At 37.0% G+C, this 23,372-nt stretch overlaps 1 protein-coding gene across 1 annotated transcript in view; it reads right to left on the reverse strand.

Annotated features, from left to right (window-relative positions):
* Positions 1–23,372, reverse strand: part of FOXP2 (forkhead box P2) — a 390,491-nt gene that overhangs the window by 317,473 nt on the left and 49,646 nt on the right. Inside the window, exon 3 of the mRNA XM_059473417.1 lies at positions 22,061–22,201. The gene's annotated coding sequence lies outside the window, so the exon portion shown is untranslated. The remainder of the gene's footprint in view (positions 1–22,060; positions 22,202–23,372) is intronic.

Here is a 23,372-nt window from a genome sequence, read left to right on the forward strand (position 1 = left end):
TTCACTCATTTCTCTCTTATTACTTATTTTGACATTGTATGCATAGCCTTGCTCAGGTTTTTTGTTATGAAAATGAGGATAAAGAAACCATTCCACACGCCTATTAAAAATAATTTTAATTAAAAATAATTTTGCAAAAACTCCAACAATAACAACCACAATAAAAAATATTCCAGCTGAAAATCACACCTATTAACATCTGTACCACCAGAGACTCCTCTAAATGTTTTTTGCTCTAAAATTTACAGCCCCCTTTATCTCTCCTTAGACAGAAGACTTTGCAAACCAGGACATTCCCAACAGATAAGAGCACAACTTTCAATTTGGATGACAACTTTCCATAAACAGTAACTTTGAGCATAAAACTATAGCCCTGATAGAAAGAAAAGCGCTGTAAAACATGCAGTTTAATCACATGAACCCATGAGAAAACAGAGATGTCCCACACGGTGCAATCAACAGCCCAGTGCAGAATGTTGTTTGCACACATCCAGTAATTCTGGGCTGCAATGTCCTGTGAAATTTATTTTACAAGCCTAATGAACAAGTGTTTTTCATTTCAGGTGACTGAGGAGATTAATTCAACTATGGCACATGAATGACTTCATCAGCCATACAGAAATTAATTCTCATTCTTCACATAGCTGATCTTGCATGCTCCACTACTTGGACCCCAAAATAAAACAAAGCCCAGGAAGAGATGTGCTTACAGTGAAACAATATGTGAAGTGTATTCCTGACAGGACTCTTTCTGAAGAAGTGACTCTATTTTTAAGACTAGCATAACTTTTTACAATATCCTTAGGATGGATTGTCCTGGATCAGGGAGCCAGCATGCAAAGTCAGTGCAACAAGCAAAAAGTTTTTCAGGAATTTAATTCAGCGTGCCTTTGTCAACTAATACAGCAAATGAGCTAAATAAAGCATTGGTACACACACCAAACCACTCTTCTGGATTATATCTACTAAGACTGTGCACTTAAAGCTGATACAGGACAGGAAATTAGTTTTTCATACACATCTAGCCAGGCTACTGGTATGACCGTGTTGTATCTTACCAAGCAGCCTTCCAATTACAGCTATAGGTCACTCTGCTTTTAAATTTCTGAAATGTTCTCAATGAATTTATTTTCTGTATATATGAATCCAAACTTATATTTTACTAGTATGCAATATTGCAATGTTGCAACATCACAATACTGTCACTTCTGAAAACAAGTAAGCCAGGAAGAAGGCTTTTCCTCATGTTTTTGCCATTCTTTTTTTAACAATTTACAACTTCAATATACAGAATTTACTGCAGGACTTTACAGAAAGCCTTAAATTAAAACTTTTACATTAATTAAAAGCAATGAAAGATGCATCAAAGAGATGCTGAACACAATAAAATGCTGTAAAATTCTCTGGAATGGCATAAAATTTCACAAAACAAAATAGGAAAAAATTTAGAGAGGGTGCCCAAGATGAGTATTAATAGAAACACAAGGTTTGGAGTCTTATTTTTAGAACACCCTAACAGCAGCTGAGAAAAAGGAATGCAGTAAAATATCTGATAGCTCTGTAAGAAGGAAACTCAGAGCAGCAGTACCCTCAGAAATGGTGAGTTTAGATGTAAAGGGAACAAATGAAAGAGTAACTGCTGCAGCAGGTACAGCCCAGGACAGCTTCTGTGAATGTAGGCTGTGCACAAAATGGACTGAGGAGGAATGAGATGCTGAGGGAAAATGTGAGAAAGTGAAACATGAGATTAGAAAGCAAGCAAATATGCATAATGGGACAGCTTCAAAGTTTACAGGCACCACACAAATCTCTGATGCTGGCAATGTGACTGTCTTTAGCAAGCCCAGACAGATATTCTTAGGATTTATTTTACATTACATATTTCCAAGGTTTTGTGTACCTAAGGTACAGAAAGCAAAACAAATTTATTTCTAAACAAAAAAAAAAATGCATCCTACAGAAGCTACATAAAAGATATAGCTTAATTTCTTAAAGATAAATTAGTATTTTAAGGATTTTAACTATTAAAAAGCTAATTGAAGTGGCACCAATTAAGTGGGTTTGAAGAGCTCTGCAGTTTCAGGTGAGGCCCATGGGCAGGAGGGCACCAAGCCTGAGGAATTTCACCTACCAAGTTCCCATCAGGTCAGGGACTTCAGCTCAAGGCACTGCACTTTGAAAGGAGGGAGGAGAGAGACATTTCAGCAACACAAACCATGCAACCAGCACAAATGATGGGACAAAAAACTATCTGTGCTTCAGAGCATTCTTAGCTTCAAAATTGTCTCTGTACATGACAGAAAACAGAAGGACTTTGGAGTTTTGGAGCTATGCAACAATCTGCAGCCAAAAATAATAAACCCCTAGCAACAGAAAAAAAAATCTGAGAAAGACCATGGAATATTTCACCAAAAATCCTATTAGGGCACGTAGCATAAAAATAGTCACATCACCTCCTGTTAGATAAGCAGAAGCTTCAGACAGACACACAGTGACAGTCAACACATTTCTGGAAAGTGACAGAGCTGCAATGTGATGTAGGAGCTGGCAAATTTTCCAGGTTTGGCACACCAGACAAGGGGTTTTACCTTTGTAACCAGGGTTCTCCTACAGCAAAGTAACACGGGGTGTCTTGTGCCATTTACAATTTGGCTAATGCAATAAACTTACAAACAACTGCAGGATCCAAAGGGATTTCCCTTTGCTGTTTTTCACTCTCACCATCCCCATGTGCTTGAACAATGCTATTCCTCAATTTTTATTTCTCATATTAATCTCTACATTAGCAAGTATTAATAGGAAAGAACAAGAAATTTGACACAAGATCTTTTAAGTGACATTAAGGTGTGCCACATTTGTATATGCCTTATTTCCAGTAACTTTTCGTACAGGTGAAATTTAAAAAGAGAAGGCTGAGAGTATACAACCAAATGGTCTGGGCATTATTCTGCTGCTTTTTTTACTTGAAAATTCAAATGATCCCTGCAGGCAGCCGACAACTGCTAGAACTGTGGAATGTGCTCTTTGAACTGTACAAAACCCTTCAGCCTTTCGTGCATTGCTGCAAACAAAAACTGCCAAGTGCAATTATTTCTCAAATTTAATGTTATGGAAGTGTTGCACCATTTTTTTCACAGCTTTGAAAACAGCTGTGGAAAAAGAAAATTTACAGGACTATTTCCCCACAGAAGTTATACGTTGCATTTATCACCTTTTGTAAACAACGGATACTAATGAACCAATCAAATCCCAAGGAGTGCCATTCTTTCTTTGGTGCAATGAGAATTATATTCCTATGGAAAGAAAAGGAGGAGTATGTGTAAGGAGTCCTCCCAAGGACAGTTTTTCATCCTTCAGCCTTTTTAAAAGGAAAAAAGTAACCCACCAAAACACACTGCAAAACAAACCAAAACTCAGAAGCAGAAAATCACATGAGAGAAAGACAGAAGCTTGAAAATTCATATTTCACTTTTCCCTTTTACTTATATTTATATAAATACATTTATTTATATTTATATAAATAAAAATTTGTTTATATTATATATAAATATAACATGTTAATATTATCTAAAAACAATATATTATTATTAAAACTATTATTTAAGTTATTTAATTTATATGTTATTATTTAAATGTCTATATTTATATCATTAAATACATTTGTTTATGCATTTGTGCATATTTATTTCTATTGTTTTTATTTTTTTAACCTACACTGCTATATCTAGAGTTCCTACAAACATCCACATACTAAAACTTAATTTGGTAAAAACAAGCACAGCAATTGATGTAATCTTGCATGCATCTGTAGTGCCACTAAGAACTGCGCAGGTTTTGAACACATTGTATTCAACTTGTTGAACCAAAAGCAGATGAGCTTTACTCACTGAGTACAGACTTACTCTGTAACTGGACTTTTACTACTGACTGCAGCTATATCAGACATTCTTAAGCTAAAGATGGCATTGAGGCATAACCAAGTGCTCTGAAACAAAAGTTTCCACATCTGAAATAAATGTTACATAACCATGAAGACACCCAAATTCTAAACAGTAGTTTTTGTTTGGATTGCAGCTGGGCAAGCTATTTAGTTCCAGAGTAAACTTCATTACAATTCAGACTTGAAGGTGGAGAACTGTCTACACACTAAAGCAGTCCCAAAGCACACCTAAATTCTGAGATCTTGTCCAAGATCCATTGCCCACACCCACACATTAAGTCAGCCACAATATCCTGTTTCATAGCAGGAGAAAGGACCTGCAAACAGCCAGATTCAAGCTGTGAAACAGCTCAGCAATGTGAGTACTAAGTCTAAATGCAATGTTTAACTGATCCAAAATGAAGATGAGCCACTGCACATGGCATGGTAAGAAACAAACCAAAAATTAAACAAAAGAAAACATAACAAAAAATATAAAGAAAATAGAAAAAGGAGCTTGACTCTTTAGCTTGATCATGTAGACAGAACGGACCAGATGAAGGCATTTAATAGACTTACAGCTTCTTCAGATTTAGTGAGGGCCAAGAATTAGAACCAAAACATGTGTTGAGCATCGCCTGCTGGTTGCTACACCTACGTGGAATCAAGACACACATCAGTGACAGTCAGCAGCCACCCCCTGCTGCATTCCTGCAGGGGACAGGAGAGATGCTCACTCTGCAATGCAAGATGCCCTCAGCAGCAGAGCGTGCTGTGCTGTAACTCACTGCTGGGCTCACCAAGGAGCTTGTTCAGTTCTGCACTGTGTGACACTGTGCCACCGAGTTCCACAGATGCCATAGAAGGGTTGCCCAAAACTGTGACACATTATTTTCATTTCAGAATTAGAAGAGAGGCCAAGAGTACTGCTTCAGTACTGGTAACACCCTACTGAACACTCCAGAATCACAGAATATGTCAAATTGGAACCTTGCCATCTCCTGCATGCTATTCACGTGTTTGCATCCAACACAGACATGTCTGCTATTTTAGAAATAAAACATTAGGTTTGGTGGGGTTTTTAAAAGTTGTCTTTGTGGTAATGAATCTTGGTCAAGATTCAGTGTTAACACAACTTATGCAAACACCAAAGAGGAGCCCACAGAACTGCCAGTGATGAACATAACTGCATTAAGAATGATGTGGCCTTCGAGAGCATGGTAAACCAAGCCAATGCAAGCAAAACTAGTAATGGAGAAACTGCAATTAATTTTGAATTAGAGAGGGCAATGGCACTGTTTCTCTTTGTTGATCTTTCCATCAGGACAGGAAAAAGCACAATAATAAGTATATTCATGGGGTTTTAAAAGCATTCCATGTAAAAAGCAACAAAACATAATGTACATTCATTGCAGCCTGAGTGAGAAGACTATCCTGAGGGAGGCACAAGAGCTAGGCACTTGATGTGAGACACACAGTTGTTCTTTCTAAAAAGTTACCAAGTAAAGCAAAAAAAAAAAAAAATCTGGCATCACAGCAACTGCTTACCAGCACTACAAAAGAAACAAAATATCATGAAGCTGTGTCAGGGGGTATTTAGGTTAGATACCTGGAATAAAGTCCTTCACCCTAAAGGTCTTTGGGCACTGAAACAGGATCCCCAGGGAAATGGTCACAGCACCAAGCCTGACAGAACTCAAAAAGTGTTTGGACAATGCTCTTGGACATGGTGTGACTCTTGGGGATGTCCTGTGCAGGGCCAGGAGCTGGGTTTCAATATTTCTGGTGGATCTCTTCCAGCTCAGGACTGCTCTATGATTCTATGAAAAACATAATGTTTTTATATGTTTCTAACATCTGTTAAAAAATAAAAACTAAAAGAAATCATTATCTTTGATATTTTTAAGCTTTTTTCAAACAAATGAAGTGGAATATCTCAGAGTCTTACTATTCTTTTACCAATAAAGGAAGCAAACGTCCGGATTTGAAAGAGCAAAATCAGTAGATGGGCTTGTTGAAAATAATCTTCAAACAGGCACACTGAAATTATTTGTTGTGAAGAAAAGCACTTAAGTAGTGATTTGCACAACATCAGTGATGTCTCATTTTCAGGATGTAACAAGATTTTTTCTAGATTTCTTAAATGCATCTCTGCTGACCTTGCTCTACATACCCAGATGCCACAATGGTAGAAATTGTTTACACCTAGAGGTGCTTTCATAAATTGCTTATGAGGGAAGAATCAGAAAGGTATGTGAGAAGCAAACATGAGATAATCTGTTCCTCATGACTGTTTCCCCAAACTCAATAGAAATTTGTCTAATACCAGTCATTCCTCTCTTGACACAAAAAGTTCAAACTTGTCAATCTGCGTGGAAGCATCACCGTAATGCTGCGCACCTTCTGCACTTCCTAAAACATCACTGATTAAAAGAAATCTGAAAAAGAAATCTGCCTTGGGTTGAGGAGTTTAATGCCAAACTTAGCCTAAGGCACATTTCAAAGCCAAAATGTTAATCCTTGGGTGGGGGATGCTGGTGTTATGTTTTTGATGTGTCTCTGATCTCGTAACAAGAATATTTTCATTGTTCAAATTCCAGGTGGAATGCCCTGTTGGGGTGTCAGCTCCTGCAAGTAAGTAAAATTAACACAATGGGTTGCCCATAACTTTGGTACTGCACTGCCTAAAGGGTAGAGGCTATAGCTCTTATTGAATTGAGTTAATATTGTAAAAGACAATAACCAGAAAAAGAGAACCCCAAACTTTTACTACGACCTATGATAAAAGAATTCACTAATGGTCTCTGCATTCCAGATAACAAGTCTTGTATAACCTTTCTGAATTTTTCCCAAATGAAAAAGCCAGCAAAGTCCACTAGAAGCTGGCCAAATGAGCAACATATCTCATCTAGAGGGCAATTAACAATAAAATCAAAGAATATATGAACTACTAAGAGTAACTATTTCTGGAAGGGGCCCTTCACCTAGAATAAGAAAGTAAAAACCAGTCACAAATTTAGAAAATGCCTTCAGATCCCCTGATAAGAAACCATAGGTATTTCAAAAGGAATTACTCCCTCTGCCTTGCTTTGTTTTCATCTTATCCAACAAGCCCCTCCCAGTCCAAGTGTATTTCTCTTCTGTGGGCTGTCAAGGTTGTCAAGAAGAGGGCCATGTGTTTTGAGAATTGCTGAAGTTCAGATGATTCATGAATTAGAGAGAGTTTAAGGTCAGAAAGAACCATTAGATCATCAAGTCTGACTTCCTACAATATCACAGACTATAAAATTTCAGACAGTTACCTTATTATTGAACCCAAACACAGCTGATTGAAGAATAAATTCTGTTTCAGCTAAAACAATTGTTTCATGACACACTTTCTTTTTTTGTACTAGATTAAAGAACTCTCTAGAGCACCAGATATTTTCTCTCTGTGAAGGTATGCTGTAATTAAGTAATTTCTCAAACATCTTTTTGATAAGGTAAACAGACCAATGTTAAATATTTCACTGCAAGGCAATTTTCAAGCTCTTAAATCACTTTCATAATAGGTTCTGGCACCATCTCTAATTTTCAAAAAGGTTTTTTCTTTTAGATGCAGCCAGAAGAAACATCAGCTGAAATTCAGTCTGTTTACCAATGCAGTAAAAAAAGACAAATTCACATATTTGCTGACATTTGGTTGCTTGTACATCTAGCACAGTCCTTTATCTACTGAATAGCATACTGAGTTTTCTCCTGTCAGGAAAAAAATAATAAAAAATTATAGGGGGGGTTGTGACCAAGTAGTGTAAGCAAGTATCAACAGAACTTGGCAATAACAGCAAGCCTTAACTATCTGGTCATCTTTTTGGACAGGAGACAGCAAGATACAGGCTATCCAAATATGTGCGAGTAACCATTCTTAGTACAGAAACTGAGGAAAACACTCAAAGCAAAAAATGTTTTAGATTATACTTCAACCTTCAACTCACTGGAAATGTGAGAATTGAGGGCACCTTGGTTGAAAGAAACCACAACATGAGAGAATTCCCATTTCTAAGGACGGGAAGGAAAAGGGAGGCTGGGAGAATAAAGTCAATGACAATTACAGAAAAGGACCTGGATAAATGCATTGGTGGCCAGGATCCTGTAAAAGGTAACTCGAAGGGAAGAAGAAAGAGTTCAAGAGAGATCACAGTTCCATCAAGAAGTAACATTTACAGCATAAGAGCAAACTAAGTCAATGTGGAAAAAGGCAACATCATAAGCTCTTCAAGGGCCTGCAACTTCAGGAAAGTAGAGGTCCATGAACACAAGTAGGTGAGAGAGAAAAACATGACAGTACAGGGATAAAGTCATAAGGGCAAAACACCAGAAAGTGAAATGTAACTTAAAAAAAATTAGTAGCAAAAAAGCAATTTTTACATTCCTTAACAGTAATAGGAAAATTCAAGAAAGAGCTGATCAGGCTATTTGCAGAAGAATCAGACATATATTTTGTTCAGCCTTTAATATAAGAAACAAATACAATCTGAGCACTAAAACTAGTGACAAAAGGGACAAAAAATTAAGAGTAAAACAGGGAAACCAGATGACAAGACATGGCAATAAGTTAGTTGCTGCCAGATCAGTTCAGCCTAACCAAGCTTACTTATGTTAGGTAAAAGCACAATGTTGGCCTGTGCTGTGAAGCCAGCAGAAGAATGCCAAACTCCAGTATTTCCAATGCCTGACTGCACTCAAATTTTACTTATCTGTCATCTCTGTCCACTCAAAAACAAATCAGTGAAATATTAAGGGTTTAAGTTACCTTTATTTTTAAAATTTATTCTTCACTCCAATCAAACCAGTGACTAATGTCTTTGCCCCTTATTATCATAAACAGATAATAAGGGGCAAAGACACCTCAATAGGTAAGACATTTAACTACAGTGCAAGGGACTCTAAGACAAATAATTGAAACTCCCTCACTGGAATTAGCAACTTTTCAGAACTCTAGAGTATAGATGGAGCTCCAGAAAAACCAAAAGGGAAAATTACAGTCCTTGTGATAAAAAGCTGAAAAAAGAGGAGGTAAGAAATGATAAATTTCTCAATTAATTTAAGTTTCTGAAATAGTTTTAAGAAAACCAAGACCAACAAGACTTGATCTTTCTCTTTACAACAAGAAAAAAAATACCTGTCAATATAGTTTTGTCAGTACCAAAATTTGGCAAGCCAATTAAATTTCTCCATCAGTAGAAAAAATAGTTTTTTAACGGGAACGAAGCAGTGGATGACACATAAAAAGAAGAGGATGACTCATAAAAAGAAGCAAAGGAAACAAAGCCTAAATTAAACTATTTTAAGGCTAATACAAAATGTTTTCAAAAATTTGATATAGAGACTGGGAATAAAGGATGGATACTATGAATGGGGCTCAGTGGGGGTCCATCCTGGTCTGGTGTGTTTCCTTTTATAACTTGGATGGTGAAATGTCATTCATATAGAAACTGTACTTTTAAAATTTACAGAGGATGCTAAGTTTCAGAAAGACAGAAAAACACTGGTCTTTCCTCCACAGGATACACCAAAAGTAATAGGAAGTACATTTAAAGATGTACACACATGAAAATATATTTTAAACATTTTGAGGAGCTTTTACGAACCGTGAGTTAGTTCTGAGGTAGGGGAACTCACAATTACACCAATCCCATTTTAAAACACAAAATCACTTGACTGCATGGCATCACAGAGCAACACTAGCTCATTCCATGCACTGTGCTTAGACCTATGCTTTGAAATACATCCCATTCTCTCCCTGTCTTTGTCTTTTCAGCTCTGCTTGAAGTGAGATATAACTGAGAGCCACAGACACAGCCTGAAAGGTGCCAGCTGCTCAGTTCTGACCACTCTTTGAACACTTTGTACTACCAGCTCTTGGTGAGGATTCTTGGTCATAACTGCTAGGACAGAGTGAGGCAGCACTACCACCAATATTTCAGTACTCCTGGCATAACTAACAGGATATTTAAACTTGCTGGGATATTACCTGTGAATTTGCTTGGAACATATGGACATCTCACTCATCCCACCCACGTGGCTGAATGCAGCCTTTATGAAAGCATGCCCAGACATCAGGGCTTCAGGTTACCCTCAGCTTAGGGTGAGGGTAGTAGACACTATAGTCCCTGGTAAAACCTCTGTTTCCATCTGTATTGCCAGTCCCCTTTAAGAATGGAAAAGCCACAGTGAAGCCTCTCCAGAACCTTCCTTCTCCAGGCTGAACAGCCCCAGGTCGCTCAGCCTTTCCTCACAGCAGAGGTGTTCCATTCCTCTGGTCATTTTTGGCTGTCTTCTGGACAGGCCCACATCCCTCGTGTGTTCAGGACCCTAGAGCGGGATGCAGTACTCCAGGTGTTCCCACCAAAGCTACCAGGCATGGCCCAGATGGCTGGTGCTGCACACTGTGCAGAACAGCCTGCAAGAGTGGATACAGCTACTGTAATTGTGCTGAAATAACCAAGCAAAATCACTGGTGTATTAGAGACCCTTGAGAAAAATGTCTGGACAATGGACTGATGCCCATTTAATTGAGGCAGAGTAGAATACATTGAATGAAAGGTGACTATTTGCTTTTAATGCAATGAGAAGTGTATGTATTTGGCTAATACAATTAAAATTAGTAGAAAATACACTTTTCAGGAATGCACAATAGAAAATTTTAAAAATATGTTAAGCAAATACACTAGTGAAGAATTTAGTCAAGGCATCTCAGAAGACAAGAATAAATATATAAATTGACAATTTTTTTTAAAAAAAGAAGCCACTGAGACCTAGACTTCTAATATTTGTTATTCATTTTCACTGAAGTAAAATATCAGCAAAAGCACAAAGTGAAACTAAATGGCTTCCTATTTTCTTGCATATTGAATTACAGATGCTCTTTACCTTCTAAGGTGAAATTGCTTCTTTGAATTTCCATAATCTGATTCTATCCTGATAGTCTATTTGATCTTTAACAGATCATGCTAAACAAGCAGAAGAAAGAAACATTTCTCAATGCACAGGCTGTGAAGGTATTAAAAACTACTGCTTCTGGATTTCATATCCAGAGGTTTCCTAGAAATCCTCCATCTGTCCATCATTGATGCATATGTAGTGTGGTCAAGTTAATGCTGCTATTGAAACCTAGAATTTTGCATTTCTCAAATGAAAACAAAAATGCAAAAAAGCCCAAATATTGCATCTACAGGAAGTTTTTTGCATTTAATTTCCCAGGTTCCTTTTAGGGAAAAAAAGGGGAAAAGTCCTTAAGGCAATATAAGCACTTAATCCAACTCAAATACTAAAGAGGACATAACCTTTTAAATCATCTTAAATATTTACGATGCCATAAGCTCTTAAACTTCCTGGAATACTTAGCCTTCCTTAAAACCTCACAGTACTCAAAGTCCCCTGAGCAACGTAAGCACCTAAACTACTTCAAATCCTTTCAAAGGACACAACCTTTAAACCAACGTTGTGTCTAATTTTTAGAAATATTTGTTTCTTCAGGCACAATTCTGCCTGGTTTTGTCCACAAATCATGTAACTATTCAAGTTACTATTCACATGCCTGCGTTGACACAATGCTTCCATCAGATGGAAGGCCTATGCATGGAAGATATAAAGCACCCTGACAACACTGGGGAAGTCAATGCAAGCAATGGAAAAGATTCCCTTGGCTCTAAAACTGGCCAGCTTCAACTTCACAGAAAGAGAAGTAATAGAAACACAAGACAGTCACCAAAGCCTTTGCAGTATCTTGTTCATACCTTTACATGATGCCTGTCAGTGACTCAAACTAGGTTGATAATATTTCCCCATTAGCTTAGGATAGCAATCAAGAAATTGCAAAAAATTGACCTTCAACAACAGCAACAAATGTGATCTCTGTGTGGGAACAAACAACAAATGGGATCTCTGTGTGCATAAGTCCTAAGAAAAGAGCCAGAATGCAAGCCATATTTAAGAAGTACTCAGCTAATATGATACAACTACACACTACTTCAGGACTTTAATTCTTCAGAATGGTGTCACTTCCCTATTCATTTTCTAACTCGATTTATCTTTTTAGTAAGTGTTTGGTGAACTCAACTCACTCTGTTCCTCTCCTCCATAAGACCTTTAAGATAGGTCTGGAGTGGGAAGAAAAACATTTCGGGGTAAAGCGACCTCACACACACAAGTGTGAGAGACAAAAATCCTTCTCTTTCCAGAATTTCCCAGTTCAGGTTTTCAATGTTTCCTATAGCCTAGGAAACAAATCATCTGTGTTCCATTTTAAGGATTTTACTTTTGATTACATGAGTGAGCAGAACATTAAGTGAAACTTGGTGCCACAATTGCTCTAAATTACTTGAGAAAAATTATCAATACTTGAGTCTTTAAATTTTTCATTTCATATGACAAGAAGTAGATCAGTCATGTTGTTTGTCCATGGGAAGCAAATAGAGATAGCTGTCTTCAGACCACACTTCAAAAAACATTTGCCAGACTTCTGTATGGCAAGCAAGGTTACTGAATCAGCAAATATTTAACAATTATTTTTATACTAATCATAAGCCATGGCAATAAAAGTGCTGTATCCATCAATGAGTAAAATATTTTAAATATGCAGCTCAACATTAACAAATTTACTGTTATGCCAACATTTCAACATCTTGAAAATCTGTTTAGGACTGCCCCTACAGCTCTATAAGGCAATGGCTTAAGAATTTTGAAGAGTCCATGTTTATGCTGAGCCTGGTGAGCAGCTACAATGTTGTGCTAAACACTACAAAGTCCACTTTACCATTTTTTTAAATTTAATTTTTACCTTGATCATCTTATCAATAAAATCAGTTGGTCTTAAGTATTGAATGCCCCATCCTATATTGGCAGGTCTAACTCTACTGAGAATTAATGGGTATTTCATAACTAACGCCTTTTTGTCATCCAGTTGATCTCAAACTGGTTTCCCTAAATTGTTACCAAATCTTTTTCTCCCCTTCCTTGGTATCTTTCTACATATATTTACAAACAGCCTATTTCCTTACATCTCATGCTTTCCAGTTCCATCCATAAGCATGAAAAATGCAGAAAATTTTCAGCTGCTTGCATAAGCACAATCATTTAAAAGATAATGCTCAAATGAGTGGAAGTTTAAATTGTTAAACAGTAGGCTACAATGGAAACATATGCTGGCTTTTGATAAACATAGTGACATAGTATTTGGGTTTTTAGTTTTGGCACCTGTGGCACTTCAGAAGCATCATCTTGGTAATTTACAGTGTGCTACCAAAGTAACTGCTGGCTGAGTTTGAAGAGCACAGGAACAGGGAAGTCGTTCTCTCAGCACATAATGCCATAGGAACAGAATATTGGCTGATGGGCCAAAAGCAAAGACTTTGATAGCCCAGAGCTCATAAATCATGTTTAAATGCCCAATGAAGACCTACAGTCACATGCAAACTCACACACAACTTATTACAATACAGAAAACTATAGAAGATTACAATGAGAAGATTATCAAGTCTGGCTTCAGTATTAACTTTCATTTTTTCTCCTAACTATTGATGAACAAGGTATAACTTCACCACTGATTTTTTTTTTTATCATATAACCATAGCAACAGGAGTTGAAAATCACAGCCCTCCACTGGTCATCTAGTTCTCCTGTTTAAGATATCTGTTCCAAGTCTCCCTTAGAAACTTGAATAAAGAAGGTGAGATCACCTTCTTTAAATGATAGTTTCAATCACATCCTTTAAATGATAGCTTCAATGGAAACAGACTAGGTGAAAACTGTTTTTCCTTCAGCACAGTTTTAAACACACAAAATGAAAATATCCCACTGGTCATAGAAGTACATGTGATTATAAGAAAACATTTTAATTACAGAACAGACCCCTACAATTACAGACTCTAACCAACTGAGCAAAAAGTGGAATTATTACATTACTCAGAGACATGAAAGGGTGGGGTTTTTTACAGACTTATTTATGACAAGGATCCCCATGGTCTTTTGTAACTAAGAAAACATCAGCATTAAGAAATAGCAGAGACCAACAAAAATGGCCTTGGACAATAGAACAGCTGGAGCTGAACACGTTACAAGCATGTGGCATGTGCTTCAAGAGATTTCACTTTGTACTGCTGCACAGGTTTGGTCCATTCTTCAAACACCTGCCCTTGTTTAGCTCCATCATCAGGAAGGTTCAATGGGAGGCTAACTCTATGATACTTTTCAAGTGCAGTCCTGATTTGAACTAAAATACTAAGAGATGCTGCAGAAGCCAATTGATGGCTTCTAAGATGGCAATCATTCTTGTTCTAGGTATAAGACCACATTATTTTTGTTTTCTGTGGCTAATTTCTTTTGCAGTGGCAGATTTATAGATTTATATATTTTCTTTCTTTAGACAAGTGTTTTCAGCCATATGCAGGAAGTCAGCTTTATAAGCCAACTCAAGAACAGGAGCAGCTCATTTGCAGACAATGAAGAGCTTTGTAATTTAGCTGTAGGGCTTCAAAATGAATTTCTCCAAAGACACAGGAGGCCTCAACTTCAAAATACCCAAAGGCTTCTATTTCATCATGAATTGTAGAGGACTCTACAGTAATGTATGCATGTTAGGGGATTAAGAATGATAAATTTCAACATGCATGCATCAAATTATTGCAAAATCAATTAAAATTTATCTAGAAAAATTTGATCAGTCACTGATTTTTGCAGGTGAAAAATTAGAAGTACATCCTGTACTAACATAAGGCTGGGGATTGCTCATATGAGTGCACAGTTTCAGATAGTCCATCTGGAGTCCATCTCCCCCATGTTTAACATTTTCATCAGAAACAAGGACTGAGAGATATTGACATCTTGGGGGAAGGTTGATGACCTTGATTCTGCTCTCAATAATGTCTCAGAAACCATTTATCATATCTTGCAAAACTACAGGTATAAGATGCACTCTGAGAATCAAAATACCACTTAACTGCTCCACTGGAGAGCTCTTTCTCCCTAAAAGACCTGATGACAGACCATTTTTTCCCATGGGCTAAGATACCAGCTAAAACTGTGATTCTTTCTCTGTCAGAGTAAAATTAGGGGAAGGAGGTGGAGAGAAAGGGGATCAAATTTTAGGTTTATTCCACTGATGCTGCCGCCTGTCAGTAAAAGATGAAGGGCTGAAATCCCATCAGTCTGGATTTGCAGATCTGAGGATGAAGAATTAGTATTTTTCTGTTTTTGCAGAAAACTCCTTGATGTATGGCTCCATTATTGAATGTTAACAGCTTCGGTTTAAATTACAAATGAGGTCCTATTAGCATAACCCATACTTGGTTTCTATTTAAAAATATGATTTTCACCAAAATTGTGTCAGTTGAGAACTTACATGTTTTCATTTGTGGCTACAGATAAAGGAGAGAAGCAATTTTATATTTTACTAAGTCATAATATGAGGTTTAGAAAGGAAAAATTTTAAAGAACACTTTTAAGGTACTATTGATATCTCCTTCAACAGGAGGGACAAGAGGTGAATGACTGGTCCTTAGGAACGATGTACCAAAGGCAGCCACAAACAGGCAGCAGCACTGAAGGGGCAAAACCCAAAGTGCCTTTTACAATTGTCTCTCCAAAACAATTTTTTAAATATGATTATTTTAAAAACCCTAAATTGCATAGTGGAATAACTGTTTAATTAGCTTTGGTTTCCATCATGTGTGTTTTCATCAAAACACACTACACAGCAGATGGTTTCTGCTCTTTACTTTTCAACTATAGTGTTTGTGTCTTGCCCTTGAAAAGTTGTTTTTGTCTAATATATCTCCTACATTAGAGGTTTTAACATATAAAAATGTGCTGCTTTTCTGACATACACATGCATCAGCATATCAGAACTTGTGAAATTGTTACACTAAATGGCCAGGTTCCAACTGCACTGTTTGCACAGTGTTATCTTCTGTAGTATTACACAGCACTTCAAGCTGTACATCAGCAGAGATCCAGCAGCAGGAGCCAACTATCACTGCAAACAGCCAGGCTGTTTGGGATGATTTTGGTGTTGGAATGCTCATGCTGGAGTTACTGTTTGCCCAGACCAAGTCAACCTGTTTCTCTATGCCTTATGAGCTCCCTGTGGAAAATACTGATAACTTCCTGAATTACCTGTGTGCAGCAAAGGTACAGTAACCAACTTACCATAAAAATGAGATGGCATTTCTGCATTCAACCCACCCATCTTAGCAGAGCTTCACAGGGGGCTAAGATCATATTAATTCATTGATGTCGTCTGTAAAGTTCTGTGAAATCCTCAGATGCAGTGCATTATTAATATTATTACATGTTATGACTTATGCCCCAAAGTATGTCCCCATGCTTTGTTAGCTGTATACAAGAATCCCTTCATTACCATCTAAATGCCTCCACCTCTGAAGGGTAACAATGCAGCTGTCTGCCAATAGACAGGAATTCTTTAGAAACATCTACTGATCTTCTATGAAGAATATTCTCTTCCATTAAAAATGTATTTCCAGTTCCTGAACAGCTCAATGCCAGGGAACTATAACTGCATGCAGGACACCAGACTCCATAAAAATGTCATTTTAGCAAAAGGCATCTGCTTAGCTGGCATCCTTATTCAGCCTATCACCCAGCTTTCACTCACTTATACCACAGGAAAGATCTCTCAAATCGAAGTAAAAAGACTCTACCTCTCACGAAGTAGAAAATGAATGAAATTGACAGAATGGCATAAAGTCCAATCAATTGATGCTCTCAACCAATTCAAATTAGATTCCAATCTAATTTGATTGGAAATTAAATCAGAAATTAAGATATGCTGGCATAAATTTTCCTTTTCTCTCTTGTTTTTCTGCAACTTGAGACAAGATGATTAACACATAGGTAGTTTTAGAACAACTATCAACACATATTTATGCTTTCTAAAAATGTCTGCAACAGTCAAAACATCTCTCCCTTTTTCCTATTTGAAACTTCAGGTTGCTTTTAAATTTTGAGTCAGAATAACAGTGTGAAAGGAACTTGATTCACTTTCTGCATGGAATGGGATTGAGCCCATGTGAAATTTTCTGTTATTAAAAAGCCCCTGCTGACTTAGATGCCTATGCTGTGGAAAATACTTGTTCTGTTAACTTTGATGCAGTCATTAATGTGTTTCTTGAACAGATACTCCTCAGGTTTCTATACTCAGATTCATTCACTGAACCCAGATATTCTCAGACTGTTGGATCTCCTCAGTTTAACCCTCAAACAGGGTCAGGACAAAGTGTCATAAAATGCACAGTTCAATAAAAATAGGCACAGTTCTTCAGTGCTCAAACATCCGCTGTTTAGTGGCACCTTGCCTGAACTGCCCTTTTCATTTTCTCAGAACTAGGGTCTTTTGGGTTTTTTGTGATAAAGCATAAAATTTCACTCAAAACTAAAAATTCTTTAAGTTGCAGAAGAATGGGAATAATACAAACATCATCCAAATAAAGTCAGACAATCTTACAGGCTTGAAAAAAAATAAAGCCTATAAAACTTGTTTCAACTACAAAGAGACAGCTTGCCAGCTTTGGTAAAGCTTTGTGTATTTACCAGCGAGAATCCTGGCCAGCAAGTACTGATGTAACAGGGTTTCTAAGGGAAATATTTTGTTCTTGTTTAGAACACATAACTTAGTGATACTGCGATACAAACATTGGTGAAAGTTATTTTGTGCAAATATTAGAAGGAGCAGACAGAGAAAGAGAAAGTAACTACAAATTACTAACATGAGGTTGTCTCCATTCTCTAAGTAGTTTCTTTAGGCCAATTTGCAACACTCTTTAAAAAAAAAACTTAAAAAAAGTGCTTCCTCAGCCAAATGTATATTCCAGGAATCAGTATTTGCTGTAGTTTTAAGCTATAATGCATAAATGCTGCTACTATGCAATACTGAATGTACCACTTCAAGTAACAGTGAAAAGATAGAAGCAAAATGAAATATACACCTCTAATACAAAATGTAATATTCAAAGCAAAATTATACATAAGAGAAAAATGTATACACCCCAATAAGGGTTAGTGAGTCAACTATGAGTGGAAGCACAGAAACAGTGCTTACCATGAGCAGTCCTGTGCATTTCTGAACAACAGGACAAGAATAACTGAGACCACCTTTGAAGCATATTCAACTGTTGCCCATAGTCTCATCACAGTGATGTTATAAATGTGCATAAGTCTAGGTAAGTCTAGCCCTTCCACGTAATAATTCAAATACAGGGCAATTAGACATAAAAAGACATCTGATAATAAATTATGCCACAATTTCTATGTCATATGCCCACATTTTAACTAAAAAGCAAATAGAGCCAGCATACTTTACTTCTAATGCCTTTTAGACACATTCTACTATTCCTTGGCAAGAAAGGGCTCCCCACATACAGCCCTTACCCAGGAGAAGTGGGACTGAGGAAGGTGCTGTGTTATCCTGGGTTAGCCAATGTAGTTGCCATTATTCAAGTACAGACAACAGTTTAAATTACTAAGGAAATCTAAAATACTTAAATACCCATGGAAAACAGCATTTCATCACAGTCTCATTTAATAGAACACATTATCAAAATTAGTTGGTAGTAGAGCAAATTGATTCAAATGGAAAGCCACCTAAATTCTTGCTCTTAAATTAACTAAAAGTGCATTTTTGTCTGTTATATTAGCACCAGGTTCATTCAATCTTCTGTTGCAATCTAAAAGGCAACAATGCCAGAATCTGATGATACATCCCTTTTATTACCTTACTAGAAATTTAGCAATGACATAAACTTAAAACATTTGCATTTCTCAACCTAGAACTCAAATATCAGAAAACACCCACAATTTATTGATACTTCATAGTTAATATTAAAATGGCATTTGAAGTTCATTGTTAATGGTTACACACAATGTTTAAGAGATAAGGAAAATGTCCTTTTAATAAGCTTGTGCATAACACCTTAACAAGAAAGAAAAAAAAATTAAAATAATTTTGTTTACCAGTGTGAAAGCAGGATGTTTCTGTGAATGTAAGTGACAACATTTCTGCCTCTTAAGTCTCAAGTTATGTCACATGAGAAGGAATGTATCTGTCTTAATATTTAACAGGAAAGTTAAAAGTCTAAATTGGTGCCAGTCACCTTAGGTTGCTTTTATTGCGAGTGACAAGAAACAGGCATCTCTAAAGAAGGAATTGTCTTATCTAAAGACAGAAATAGAAAGAGGCTATGAGAATCCCCCCCTGGAAGTCTCCATCTCTCTTCACTGACTAAAGAAGCCTATGGTGACCAGCTCAGATTTATACCACCTATAGGTTTAGATGGCTAACATCATGGGAAATTAATCCCATTCTTGACATCCTTCTCAAATAGCATTTGGGAAAAGTAAGCATAAAATACAGAAAACCGGAATTACCATCAAGTGTAAGAATCAAAATACACTGTCCCAGAAAAATTAAAAAAACAAGACCCTTTTGTGAAAATAGCAGTGGATCTGTAAATTTGAAATGTCATACAGCGTTTGATCTCCAAGGCAGGACAGACTCAGTCATTTCTAGAAGATTAAGAATATACAAGGACTATTTTCAGAATATGCTGACAAAGTAATATGCCTCCTCTGTGTATGAGTAAGCAGCAATTTTCAAAAGCTTATAATTCAGTGCAATAAGGACAGACATTCAGAGGCATGGCAAAAGACACATAACCCATTAAAGCTTCCCTTTCAAATTCCAAGTCCTTACTCAAAAGCAAAGAAGAGGTCATAGGCCTTTTTTTGACTGTTTTTTTTCCCATTTTCAGGAATGATACACCCATCTCACAGAAACTTTTGCAAAGACACTCAGGCTGTAGCAAAACTGTGGGCAGAACAAGTCTGCCAAATTAATCAAAGTTAAAATTCAAGAAAGCTGACATTTGAAGAGGAGAGTTCCTTGCTCCTAAGTATTTGAAAACATAATGAATCCCCTCAATCACACCTTCACAGAAGATAGAAGGGTATCTGTGAAGTCTACCTGTACATTTGCCCAGTCATTAAACGTTTATACTGGCATCCTCCTTAAGTATGGACTGTCCCAGATTGGCCATTTGCAAGTATCTGACAACAGAGCTTATAATGAAATTCTTAGGTCACTTTATAGGTCTCATTGATCTCTAAAAAATCTTCAGGAAGACAGCTATTTCTATTGTGAATTAATGGAGCTCACCTGCAAGAGTTTGTTTCTAGTTGTTTTGCCTTTTTTTTTTCCCAAGCACAAAATGATACTAAAAATGTATTATTCTTGCCATGGATCAAGGGGAAAAGATGCTATTCTTAAACATCTAAAATCCCCATCATGTGACTGCTGACAACACATGAAACCTGGTGCTAATTCAAAGCTAAAAGATAATTTCACAGGCTTCAATGTGATTTTCATAGTTACAGCCACAAGTCTTTAAATATAATTTAACACATTTTAGAAAGCTTGCAAATTCTGCCATATCTCATTTTTGCCAAAACTTAAGTAAAATACTAAACTGAATAACTAAATATTTCAAAATAGAAAAAAGAAATTTAAAATTGTCATAAAATAGCAGAATATTTCTGATTTTGCTTACCTATAAACACCTCCAAAATCATAGAATAGCTGAGATTAGAAGAGACCTCAGAAGTTCATTGAAACTAAACCCCTGATCAAGCAGGATCAGATGCAGCAGGCTGCTTGTCCTTTTGGGTTTTGAGTATCTCCATGGATGGGGAATCTACAACTTCTTTGGGCAAGCCTCTCCAATGTCTGACCATCCTCAAGATAAGGAAGCTTTTTTATACTATTTTTTCAATGGAAACATTTAATAATCTGTATGCAGTTTGTACCCACTGCCTGTCATCCTGTCACCAGGTGTCAATGAGAGAAGTCTAGCTCTGTCTTCTCTACATCCTCCCATCTGGTATTTACTGTGAGAATGAAATGTTACTTAGCATTTCACTGTTCAGGAGACAAGGATCTTAAGCCTAAATTAGTCCAGCCACTAACCATTGGATATCACCCAACCCACACGTCATGTTTGGCGCTACACAAAATCAGGCTACCATCTTCAGAATTCAGAAATTATGTATGCATGTATGAATTATAAAGCATCATGTCTGCACTATAAATCATGGCATGACACCTGCTTACTTGCTAGCTACTTATGACCATTTACTGGTTTTGGAGACCAGAATTTTCATTTACAAAGGACACAAAAGAGAGCACTATCACAGTATGAAGTGCACAACAAAACAGTAGTTACCCATTAGATAGTAAGTAAGGGTGCCTCACATATTTTTTAACTCTTATAAATGGCAAAGCATTAAAAATATCTGTAAGGTCTAAGACTATTGCTCACCAAGGAATTTAAGCAGCAGAAACTAGCACAGCTGCTATCATGTGCTCCTGCACACTTTTGGCTGCTAATTCCCACTCACATCACCCTTTGTACCAGTGACAGTCCCTGGACAGCCATATGGGAGAAGGCTGGGATAAACCCAACTGAAAACAAAACCAAACAAATAATTGGCTATTTTCAGTCTGATCCATTCTCCAAATTTACAAACAGCTACACATGCTGAGTGAGGGAGAATGACAATGTGGGGAGGAGAAAAGAAGCTGGCACTGCATCCTACAGGGACGTGCCAGGTTAAAGTATCCACTGAACATTTAGGCTAAAGCTAAGCAGTGAACACAAGCTACTCAGCAAGCAATGCTGCATTCCTTAGGCACTGCTTTCAGCATGAGATGGATTGGCCTCTGGAGATGCCTGCCCCTCTCCTGAGGGTAAGCACAGTCTAGAACGACTGAGATACAGCTACTTAGTTTCTATGTATCTAAATTGACCAAAATCTAGATAAGTAGAAAATGGTAGAAAACCAATTTTTTGATCCTTACAGCACTTCAATCCCGTTAACAATTGCCATTTGGAGAAAAAAAAAAATTGCAGTATAGCTTACCATCACAGACATCAAAAGGGTATGTATTTTCTGCATGGTCCACAACTTTTTTTTCCTAAACCATATTTTACATCTATAAGCAATATGTTTCAGTGATGGGGTACTGTATTCCTCCCACAGGGCGTATAAATCCACAGTAGAAACATAGCTACAGCTCAGTTATAAATCACTTACATTTCTTCAGAGTCACTTTGTCACTTTGCTGTGCTCTGGGAAGGTCTTTTCCTTGTTGCTCAAGTGGTCCTCCTTCCAAAAGTGTCTGTCACAGCTATGGCAGATGAGGACAAAAGGTCCTTAACTCTCACTTGAAGTTATCTAAGGGTAAAAAGAGAAAGACACACAGTAAGTGCAAGCATCCATATTGTGTTTTATTGCAAGGTATTACAACCATCTCTTTAAAACACACTTCAGTGTCATCCTTACGCACATGTACTGCACTCCTAGGAAAAAATCCCACACTTTTCACATCTTTCTTTCTTTGTATGAGACATGGGAAGTAATCACTATTCCTAGAGCAGTCACCTGCTTCACTTCTGAGATTCATAATAACAATACTGTATTTCTTTGAAAAAGCAAGTGTACAAGTTAAAGGATTATTTCACATTATTGATTATTTATTTTGTACCACAAAGACACTGTGAATACTTTTGGCTGGGATCAAGCAGGAAATCAGAATTTGTTGAGCACAGGTTCACTATAAACCATCCTGCCTAGCCAGTATTGATAAACACTCTAATCTGAATATTCTGTTAAACAAAAGAGCTGTCTATTGTACTACATTTTACTGCTCAGAAAGGGAGACCTGAGGCTTATGATAGATAGGTCTCCTTGAAATTTCTTCATTAAAATGTAAAACTCACCACTCCATCAGAGTCAAATCTATAAATTAAATGCTAAAAATTATTTAGAAAACAATAAAGGACAAAGCATAACAAGTCATTTGCCACTTATTAACCCCTATTTTAAAAAGTGTGCTCCCCTCTCTTGACCAGCACAGGACACAAAAAACCAGAACTAATTACAACAGGTAAGAGGAGAAAAGATACAAGATCAAAGGCTTAAAACAGTTTCCATATATGAAGAAGAATTCAGTATGCCTCCAATATCCAGACTGGAAAAAAACTGACTTAAGAAAGGGCATGATAGAAAACAACAAGGTCTGAAGATGGAAAGACTGCATAGATATTGTATGTTCTCTATCCTTTGAACTCAAGAACTACAACATAAAAGCTACATTCAGAAGAAAAATGGGAGTTTCTTCTTCACAAATCATATGACAGAACTGTGAACTTCTTCCCAATGATGCTGTTTATGCAAGGATGTTTCCTAAGTCAAGAGGAAGGTGGAGGTATCCTCGGAAGACAGCCATCACTGGAGACAGACATTGGTCTGAACCCGGATGACCAATCCTATCTCCATGTATATTTACTTATGTTAGTGCTAATTCAACAAATTTTATATCTATTTCATCTATTCACCACTCACA

This window comes from Ammospiza nelsoni, chromosome 5 (assembly GCF_027579445.1).
Source record: "Ammospiza nelsoni isolate bAmmNel1 chromosome 5, bAmmNel1.pri, whole genome shotgun sequence".
NCBI classification, from domain to species: domain Eukaryota; kingdom Metazoa; phylum Chordata; class Aves; order Passeriformes; family Passerellidae; genus Ammospiza; species Ammospiza nelsoni.